The sequence below is a fragment of the Manis pentadactyla genome, chromosome 1, assembly GCF_030020395.1.
Source record: "Manis pentadactyla isolate mManPen7 chromosome 1, mManPen7.hap1, whole genome shotgun sequence".
NCBI classification, from domain to species: Eukaryota; Metazoa; Chordata; class Mammalia; order Pholidota; family Manidae; genus Manis; species Manis pentadactyla.
Genome location: NC_080019.1, coordinates 117,380,460 through 117,391,451, shown reverse-complemented (window position 1 = coordinate 117,391,451; position 10,992 = coordinate 117,380,460).

The window sequence follows — 10,992 nt, the reverse complement described above, 5'->3', positions numbered from 1 at the left end:
AAACATTTTCACCCACCCTCACCCCCCTCAGTTGACTTCTCTTTCTGTTTGGTTTGAAAAGTCAATTTACTATCATTTTGCATTCCTTTTCTTGGTGGAAACCCTCCACACTTTCCTTCTTTGAGGCACTTATTCACACCCTTTCTCCCACGCTGAATGTCCCCCTGATCTGGAAAGCATTCTTTATCCTCCCTGCTGGGAAGTGTTCTCATTCCCTCTGAACCCTCATAGCTTTTCTTATGCTCCTCTCTAAGGCTCTCACTGGTTTTCTGATTGTATCAGTTGTTTGTGAAAATGTCTTAATGTGCATGGTGATGAATTTCCTGAGGGCCAGACCCACATCTGATTCATCCTGTGTCCCTCACAGCAGGGTCGGGCACACAGAGAAAATAAAGATTATAGTAACAGCAAATACTAGCAAAGCATTTACTCCCAAAACTGTTTTAACCATTTTACATTTGTTTACTCATTTAACTTCATGACAATCACATGAGGATACGTTTTCTTTTTTATCTCCACTTTACAAATGAGGAAGCTGAGGCATAGAAGGTTTAGGTATATTGTTCAAGTAGTAAGTACTGATATCAGAATCTCACCAGGGAATCTGGCCCCAGAATTCAACCCTTAAGCACTGCACAGAATAGCCTACATATGTTTGTTGAAATATCTATACATCTATATCTATGTCTATACATATGTATAGATATATTTTTATCTGTATCTATATCTACACATCTGTCTATGTCTACATCTGCAACTATCTATATCTATACCTACATATCCATCTACATCCATAAAGGTGTTAATCAGTGGCATTTACTCAGATGATCACTCATCCTAGTGAACTAAAGCTTGCATTTTATTATGAACCAACTCAGTGAGTATTACTGAAGTATCAGGGCAGGTTGAGAGAGAACAGTCCAGGAACAAAAGCAGAGTCTTCCTCTGCAAGTCATGTCAACTAAGATGTATCCTGGATATTCTGGGGAGTGAAAATGAGAAGAGTGCTTAATTTTAATTATCTTTAAATGCCCCTGGTTTTCCTATTTAACCTGGGGACAATCACGAACAAACACTATGAAAGGTACAGGGACATGAGGACTATAGCCAGGCTGTGATTTCACATGAATAATTAGTAACATTATCTAGCTTTTCTGTTGCCCCATCAAGAAAGGTTGTAGGAGCTTTCACAGTTAATCAAATTAGGATCTAAAAATCATTCCCCTTTTAGGAAGTTTGTTTCTGTTAGCTATCAATTAACACTGATGACTTCAGCACCTTTCTCAGCAGGTTTTGAAAAGTGGGAAATGGAAAAGGGCTGCAGTGTGTTAATGGAGCCATAATATACATTGCCTAATGAAGCACGAAGGCCTTGTTTACTCTGCATGCTATAATTACTGAAGAGCTTTTAAAACCCAGTGTCAAACCTTGACTCTGGCCTACCTCTTTCTCACAACTGGAGAGATGCACTTAATGTTTTATCTCAACCCAGTGGAGATGAACTGAACATAAATAGCTAATTATGTGTTTCCATTTGCCAAATTCTTTCATTGCCATGAAAAGCTTTTGGTCAGCCTGGGCACTGTCATAGAGAGATACTTCACAGCAACATTCAGAGCTACCTTTGACTTACCTAGGACATACTAGAGGCCTACTACGTGTAGGGCTTTGCATGGGTTATCCTTAATTTTACCCCATGAATCCTCACTACTACCCTATAAGTCACGGAGGCAGTGTGTGGGATGCAGCTACGTCTGAGGAAACACAGGAATCAGACCAGACCTATTGCCTCTTGAGCCAGAGAGAGCACAGTATCCTCATGCATGGGTCTTTGAGTCAGACACTGTGCTCAATCCTGTCTCCTCTACTTTCTGACTATGTGACTTTGGGCAAGTTGCTGAACTGTTCTGTGACTCTTTTCCTCAAAGACATGGGGTGATGCTAAAAATGGACCTCACCTCACAGGGTTGTTACTTGGACTAAATGATATGCCCATGGAGTGTTCAGAACAGTGTCTGGCACAACACTAAGAGCTCAGCAAATGTTAGCTCTTACTACTTCACTCTGCTCTGTGTGATGTGGCCCCTGAGAAACACCAACACTCACCGCATGCCCGGAAGGGGTCAGGGGCGAGCCCTGGTGGAGAAGAAAGACTGGAGCCTTGGACTGGGAACATTTGTCATGTGCCCTGTCTCTGCAGTCACCTCACTCTCCGTGCCTGTGGGCAAATCTATTCTCCATCTGGGCTTGAGATCATCATCTGTAAAATGAGGTTGCCTGGCCCTAATGCCCCAGGTGAAGAATAAAGGCTGTGTCAGTGAGAGGGAGGGACTTGGTATCTGCTGGGACCTGGTGTCGGGTGTGTGGGAGTCTGAGTAAAGGATGCTCTCCCACATACTCCAGGAGGTATAAGACCAGGTAAGACTTCTTCCTGTCCTCAAAGGGCTTGCCACCTAATGGAGTATTGAGAAGGATGTATAATACTCAGTAAAAAGGCACGAAGAGCCAACAAAACAGGAGAAGCTGTCATTCAAGGTCAGCAGGAGAGGTTTTGTGACTTGAAGGAAGTCACACTGGTTTAGGTCTCAAAGGGTGAAAGAGATCTAGACCAGTGTAGAGTAAGGAGAGGTTGTACCAGGGGAGGTGACAGCATCAGTAAAGGCATAGAGCTGGTCACAAACAGGGTGTGCAGGTTTGAGGGATGGTGTGTTGCATGGTGTGGTTCAAACCCAGGGACTCTCTAGAAGGGAAATAGTAACTTAGTGCAAATGATTTGGCTTTGATTTGAATCTCAACTTTATCTTAATAACTGAGATTCTTTGGGTAAGCTACTTGCTTTTCTCAAACTCATTTTCTACATCTGTAAAATGGGTATCACAGTCAGATACAACTCACATTTATAGGGATTGATGAACTGATGCATTTAGAAAACTGGAAACAGTGTCTGGCCCATAGTAGGGGGTCAACAGATACTACCATGTGTTTGTCACCAGGAGACGAGAATGAAAAGTAGATTGGGATCAATTTGTGTAGGAATTGGTCTGTGTAGATTAGAAGCATGGACTTTATCTGTAAGTGATAGGGAGCCACAGAAATATCAAGAGCAGATCAATGCAACGGCCTCCCCTCAGCAGCAAGAAAACTGTCCTCAAATGCTGTCTAGAAGATGCTGAGATGTGGGGGTTCCCGGGTGGGTGAGCCCTGCCCAGAGGGGAGGTTTCTGCACCAAAGCATCTCCAGTTACATGGCACTTCCACACTATTAGATGGAGAAGAAAGGCATTATTGCCATTTCACATACAAGGAAATGAACCCTGAAAGAATCCAAATAATTTCTTAGATCTGTGTAGTTCATTAAGAACAGAGGGTGAATAGAATCAGAGTATTTGGACTTCTGGTCCGGTGCTCCATACTACAGATGAATCCATGATATGAGATAACCTGGGGGAGCAGGGGAGGCCCCAGTACCACAGAGAGGATCTCTGGCACCCTTTGTCAATGTCAAAATGACCTACTACTCCCAGGCATCTGATCTTTGTAAAAATGCAAATGCCAGTGGGGGTGTGGGGAGGAACCACTCCTTTTAGCCTGGTATTCCCTGTGGTGGTGTGAGGTCAGAGAGCAGGATAGTTGGGGAAGGAGAGAGCCTGAGATCTCTGGCACTCAAATGGGCAGAGCACACCAAAAGAGAAAGCCAACTGGGCCATGTTTGCTCAGTGCCCCCTGTGCTCTATAGGCCTCAGCTGATGCAATGTATCCCTCACTCTCATGTTGTCATCAGGACCTCTGAGTTGGGTTCCTTCTGTTGTCCTCCACCACAGGGTGCTGGCAGATCACATCCTGGTGGGTTTTAAAAGTCTGGCCTACCTGATGCCCACTACCCAGGGGAAGGGCTGAAGTCTGAAGAAGAATCTGACATTGAATGTTCACCAGAGTCAGCTTGCTTTTGCTGCCCTGTCATCTTCCACCCCCAAAAGGTGCTCAGGGAGTGGAGGGTCTTGACCACACAGGCTGGCACACTGTCATGCACCTGGCCCGGGGATATGGGCAGTGAGTACTGATTGCTATATTGGCTTTGGGTCCCTTGAAGCCTGTTGGAACTATGAAATTCCACCAGGCAATGTTTCTGTCTTGTAAACAAGGGCTCAAAACTATGTCACTGAGATGAGGTTTACACAACACCTTCCTGACAAGGCCCTTTGGGGCTCTTCAGAATGTGAGCACAAATTCACAGAGCTTCATTCAGCTGAGGAGAGAGGATTGTGGTAACTTTTTGGAAAATGCTTTATTTTGCCTTGAATTGTATACTTCTTGTCATTTTCTTCAGCTGAAACTAAGAGCTGATTTTCAGGATTTGGGGATCTACGTCAGTGTCCAGAGTGAGTTCCAGACTGACGTGTGAAGCTCTAAAAAAGGGACTGCTTACCCTTTCTGCAGTCCCGGTTATATCTCCACCCCTTAAACACAAACTATGGGTCCTCATCATTTCCTGGGCAGAGTCTCAACATCAAGCCCCTGCACTCACGTGCCTCCACTTTTCTCCTATGCATCGCCTATCAATTTCCACAATGTGCTTTAAGCTTCACATCCACTTACTCAGGGTCTTTTCCCAACCTCCAAGCTCTGTCCAGCTCTTTGCCTTTCTCACATGCTTCTCCATCTGGGAAGTCCTTTGCCAATATTGAGTACCTATAAAAATCCTCCTCAGTGAAGGCCACATCCTCTTGGAAGCCTTCCCAATTACAACGATGCTCTCCATGCTCCCTAAGCCCTTTGCTTGCACTGAGGTTATTGGCTCCTTTCTTTCACTTATTAACTCATCCATTCAGTATCTATTCTCTCAAAAGCTGCTATATTTATGACTCTTTGTTCAGCCTCTTGCAGGGGTATAGAGATGAGAATTAAGAGGGGAGGCAAAATGTCAAGAAAGATGAGTATAGAGATATGATAGTTAATGTGCACATATCATATTTTTCCTGCATAGACCATATATTTGTGGAAAGCAGGGTGGTATTAAGAAAAAGTAGTTGATCATTATAGTAAAAAAATCCTGGGTATCATTCATATTAACTGGCTATGGAATTGAACTTTAGGTCTCTTTTTTGTAAATGGGGATAATAATACCTCCTTGTGGGTATTTGTGAGGTGAACTGAAGAATAAAGATAATGTGCTTAGCTCATGACATCAGCTGCACTAAACATTTCATGCACAACTTTGCTAAACAGCAAATTTTTGAGTAATTGGAATCTAGTCTACAGAAAAAAAAAACCAGATGTGGTCTGTGTACCTGACATTAAGAAGCTAAAAATTCACCCACAGTTAGAATCAAAAAAGGCAAGAAAACTCATGTTGGAGATGAATTTTCAGGGCATATTCATTGAACATATGTTGACCTGACACAGGCCACATAGTTCAGGAAGAAAGCCAGGCCCTGGGCAAGTCAAAAAAAGCTTGGGGTCAGTTTGTGTGGCCAGCTGGTAGATCAGGTTAAGTGAAAACAAACCAGCTAGATTCTAGGAAAATAATTGATGGCAAAACAAAATACAGTTATTAGCCAGTCCAAACCAACTAGATTTGGGCTGGGAAACAAAAATAACCTTCAGTTACCCCAAAGCTCATTATACACTCATTAGCACACTAAAAAGCATACCTTCCTGCGCCATGACAGTTCTGAGGCTGACCATATCAGGACAAAAAGAGGGTGTCACCCTGTTTCCCTGAAATCCCCTCCTGATTCTGAGAAAACTCCACCTACCCCAAAGAATATTCCACCCCCTGCTTAAACTCCAGCTATAAGACCATCCAATCTGAACATCACAATGTGGCTCATCTCCGGAGCACGACCGCACTCCCTCCTTGAGTGTGCACTTTGCTTTATTAAGCTACTCTTTGCTTGTGCCTGCTGTATCTGCTGAATTCTTTCCAGTCGAAGTCAAGAACCCTCTCCTGGCTGGAGGTCTCACCTAGCTGGCAGGGAGACCTCCTCTAGTGGGACTGACAGACTGCAGACCCACCCTACTGGGTGCCTAAACTGGTCACAAACAAAAAACAAATAAATAAAATTGACACAGCCTGGAAGGAAAAACTATTGACCTAGGAAAGCAGGTTCTGGGGATAGGACATTGGAAACAAGGTGTTTATGGATTGGAAAAAAATGATTAAAGAGTACATAGACCTTCAAGATTAAAAATATAACCAACTTAAGCCAGACAGAGAAAGATAACTACTACATGGTATCACTCACATGTGGAATCTAAAAAAAAAAAAAATCCAACTCAGAAACAGAGAATAGAAAACTGGTTATCAGAGGCTGGGTCTGGGGGAAAATATGGAGAGATAGGCAAAAAGGCACAAACTTTCAGCTATAAAATAAACACCGTCTGAAGACCTAATGGACATGGTGACTATTGTTGACAACATTGAATTGTATAATTAAACTTTCTAAGAAAGTAGAACTTATATGTTCTCATCAAAAAAATTTAAAAATGTAAATATGCGAGGCAGTGGACATGTTAATTACCTAGATGATGGGAATGCTTGCACAGGGCATCAGTGCAGCAGCTCACTGCAATGTACACCTTACGTATCTTACAGTTTTGCCAGTTACACCTCATAAAGTGGAAAAAGTTGTAATGAAACTCTTCAACTTAGTTCCTTTGATCAACATTTCGAGGATGGTACTTAAGGGCAAGAAGCCCAAAACGAAGTGGTACCGACTTTCTTTATCGCATAAATCGGGGAAGTGACATCCTAGCTTATTTCTGCTCTCAAGCTTATTACATCCAAATGTGAATTACTCTTTCCTCTCTCCTGTTGGCCTGTGACATGCTTGTTGGCCTTGCCCTGTGCCAGCAACTATAGGTAACTGGGAAGAGGAGGAGAAGGGAAGAAGTAGAGAGGACTGAGGAAGTGATTAAAGGGAAAGTGGAGAGCAGAATTACAGATATTTGCATAGTAGTGATCCCAGCAATTCTCAGAGAATGAGCATAGAAATCACTTTGAGCCCAGGAATCTGCATTGTAAACCAGCTCTCAAGATATTCCTGGAGCAGAGAGTCTCTGACCCGTTCTTGGAGAGAGCACTGCATCCCCTCCTTGGCCCATTCTACCATTCATTCAGCCATTGAGTGTTATCATGGCCCACTGTATGCCTGATGCTTGTTAGAATCTAGAGATACAGAGATGAACAGGTTAGATGCAATTTCCACTTTTTTGGAATGAGAGGGCCTTTATCTGTTCTGTTTGCCTCAAAACATATTGACAAGGATTCCCCACTTAGTTATAACTCCAAAAAAGTGGAAACTATATCTGACCTGTTCATCGTAAGCACTGGGATATGATCTTCTCCTCTGTAAATGATAATAAAATGGTGCATGCCTAATAAGGTGAAGTCAGTGAATTCATATAGATAGTGAAGCACACATGTTGATTAGTAAGTATTCAATAAGTCATAACATCTGTTGTTGATGTTATCATGTCAGTCTTTAAGTCCTTTCAAATATGAGGAATTCCCTGTGGAAGTCTCGCTTGTCTGTGAGGGCTCCCCCGGGAGCCCATTCTTTAGAGGAACATTCTTTCCTTCCAGTTGACACACCTGCACCAGCCTGTGCACTGTACCCAGCAAGGTGCCAGGTGCTGTGGAGGCCACTGCCTTCAGGAGCTTCACAATCAGAGGCAGAGGGGGGCACCTACACCACACACTGTTCTCCATGGCAAAATAAAGCCAGTGCTGAGAAATAACAAGGACACAGTACTATGGCGCAATAGGAAGATATGGCTGGGCCAGGGAAGTCACAGCAGAGGTGGCATTTGATCTGCAGCTCAATGGCAGAACTGGTGAACAAAAACAGGTAGGCAAAGGATTTCGTTTTTGCCTAGGAATCTAGGATTGGTCTCTCCATGATAGACACCATGGAAGATTTTAAGAATGACTCAAAATGATTAAAACTGAGCTTTGGGACAAGAATGTCAGTGCCATTGAGGGATGGATTAGAATTGGTTTCCGTTTTCTGCTGTATTCTGTTCTTATTGAGCATTTGTGTCATAAAGGCAGGGAGAGGTGACAGAACATAGCATCTCTGGGAATTGACTAAGGCTGTGTGAAAGGAGGTAGTAGTAGGTAAGGCTGGAGGACTAGACTGGGACCCATAGAAGGCCAGCCAGGAAATTGACTTCTGTCTGATGAAGGGGAGCTGCTGGCAGTTTGTGAGGGGGGATGTCCCACCACTCCACTCTGATGGTATGTTCAACATATAAACAGACATTGGAACAAGTATAGTAATAGGCTGCATTTTTAGAAAACCTATTTCAGAACCATAAGATTGAGGTCAGAACACCTCAGAAGGCTTCAAATTCCGGGGTGAAATATTTGTGCCTTATTCTTCAGAATGAAAGAAAATTTTTGTAACAACGAGAGTAACAAGCACAATAGTGGCACCCAACCCGGACGCCATCGCTGACCGGGCACACATTCCCAGCTGCTGTGTGGTGGCCGTAACACTCACAGCGGCAACATCTCCCTGAAGAGGGAGAGCCTTCCCAGAGCCAGACTTCTGTCAGTGGGCGTTTTACCCAGAGTGTGATGGGCTAGCTTTGCTTCAGACTGAGACTAACTCTGTGGGTGATTTGTGCTACTGTGGGATTGCTTCCAGTGAGCTTTCCCACTGCCTTATCCTGCTTTCTCACCCCGTTTATCCAGAGAGCACTCCTCACAAAAAGTCACTGGAACAGGAACCCCAGCCTCAGGGAACTTGACCTTCTAGGGAATCAGACCAAAGTCAGACATGTGCTAACCTGCTTTAGAAGATATTAACTCTAGCAGCACTGTGTTAGGGGGAAATTGAAGACAGAGACTGAACGCCTCACTTCAAACTCTAGTAAGAGTTTATAACAGTGATTTATTAATGAGTATTGACTGCCCTGACTTGTTATTTATCTTTTTATGTCCTTTTTTGTCTCTCCCACTAGTCTTGCCATTTGTTTTACCGTAGGCAGCAACTTTCACAATGTGTACAAAGAGCTGAGAAACAAATTCCCTGGCTATCTTTGGGCAATACTTCTGAGATTTTGAACATTTCTCTGAGAAACAAATGAGCAAAAAGGCCTTTGCTGTAGGTGGGTATTTGAAGGCCATGGCTTCAGGTAGCCATATGGTGCTGGCTGAAAACCTGAGTCTAATTACACACGCACATGCACACCCAAAAACACCCAACCCTCGTCAGCCTAATAATCTAGCACAGCATTGATAAATATTTGTGTTTAATGGCACTTGAGGGGAACATTTTGATTTCTAACCATTCGTTGGTGAATCATGATTTTGCCAAGCATACAGCAAGAATTTTGCAATCTTAACTATTCCTGAGATGTTGATGACATACAATTACTCTGTACTGCAGAGAGGAGTGGAGAGAAAATTCTTCAAAGAGCTTGTCACCAGGGAATCATTTCATCAGGAATAAGAGTGGGAACACCAAATGAATGCCAAAGAAGTGTAATTTTACATTTTAATCACTTTTCTTCTTGCTTCTATCTGAGCCTTTGAGCTTCCTGAAGGCCTTGCTTTCTGCACTGGGGCAGAAGGAGCAGCGATGGGCTTTGCCCTTGCTCGTCTCTGCCAGGTTTTAGAAGAGCACCTACTTTGCAGTCAAATAGACTTAGAGATGAATTCCTAATTGCTGTGTGAACTTCACTAAGTTGCCAGCCTGCTCAAGGGGCCAGATGTGTGGACTGGGCAGAGTGTAGAAGGCTACAGAGGCCAGTACACTGGGTTCCATTGGCTGGATTACTTTGGGTGAAAGAGTTCTCATCCAAGGGCCTCAGTTTTCAAAGACCTAAGTTGGAATTACAATACCTCTGTGGCAGGGTGGCAGTGAGGATGACTGAGATGGCACGTGAAAGCTAGCAGAGCGCACTTCACAGAGAGAGTATCTGACCACTGTGGGCTCTCCTCCAGGGCTGAGGTGCTCGATCACTCTCTCCAAAGCTGAGTCTCTTAGAGTAGCAGCAACATTACAGAAAGCCTGTAAAGTTGAAGGGCCCTGGCCAGTGAGACTGGGAGAATGTGGTCCCCTCTCTTTGCCTCTCACGTGCTATAGGTATTTGACAGATATTGGCACCTTCTGTGAATTTTCCTTCATATCTTCTTTCCCGCTCTATGTATTCAGCCTCAGTACCTCTGCTTTCTGAACCCTTATTTATCCTTGAGCAGTGACTACACTGTTTCAGATGTATTTTCAGATACATATAGCTTAACTCCCAGGCCAGGGTGTAAACTCCTTGAGGTTAGGGACTAATCATATTCATCTCTGTAGCCACATCCCCTCCTGTAGTTCACAAAATGGGCCCAGCATACATCAAATGCCAAGTAAATATTGATGGATTGATGGGTTTGGACCAGTTTCTGTGAATTAGACTCTCAATTTAAAATACGAGGTATTTGTTGATCTTATTTACATTCATTTGACAATTATTTCTTATTACCTGTTGTGTGCTAGGCTCAATTCTAGGCCCCAAGAAAATAGTGGTGAACACAACAGGCAAGGTTCCTGTCCTCCTTGAGCTTGCATTTTGTGAGGAAGAGACAATTAGCAAATGAAAACTCCGGAAGAATATGGGTAGTGTTAAGTGTTATAAGAAAATAGCAAGGTGATTGTCTTGAGTGGTAGGAGGGCATTGGTTGGGTGGACGGAGAAGTCCTCTCTGCAAAAATCTCTAAGCTGAGCCATGGGTGACCAGTGGGAGCCCCCCAGGAAGAGTGTTAGGGTCCAACGGACCGCCAGAGCTAAGGTTCTTGGACAAGTGCTCATGCAAAGAACCTAGCATGTCAATTTAGAAGACCAGAAGGCCTAGTGGGGACAGTGATTGGAGACCTGATTTTGAAGTATTTTAGTAGATGAAGTGACCCTCTCTTACTGCACTGCCATTCTTATCTAGTGGCTCAGGGCTGATGCCTGTCTCCATCCAGCAGACAGCACTATTTTACATTATTTGTCAC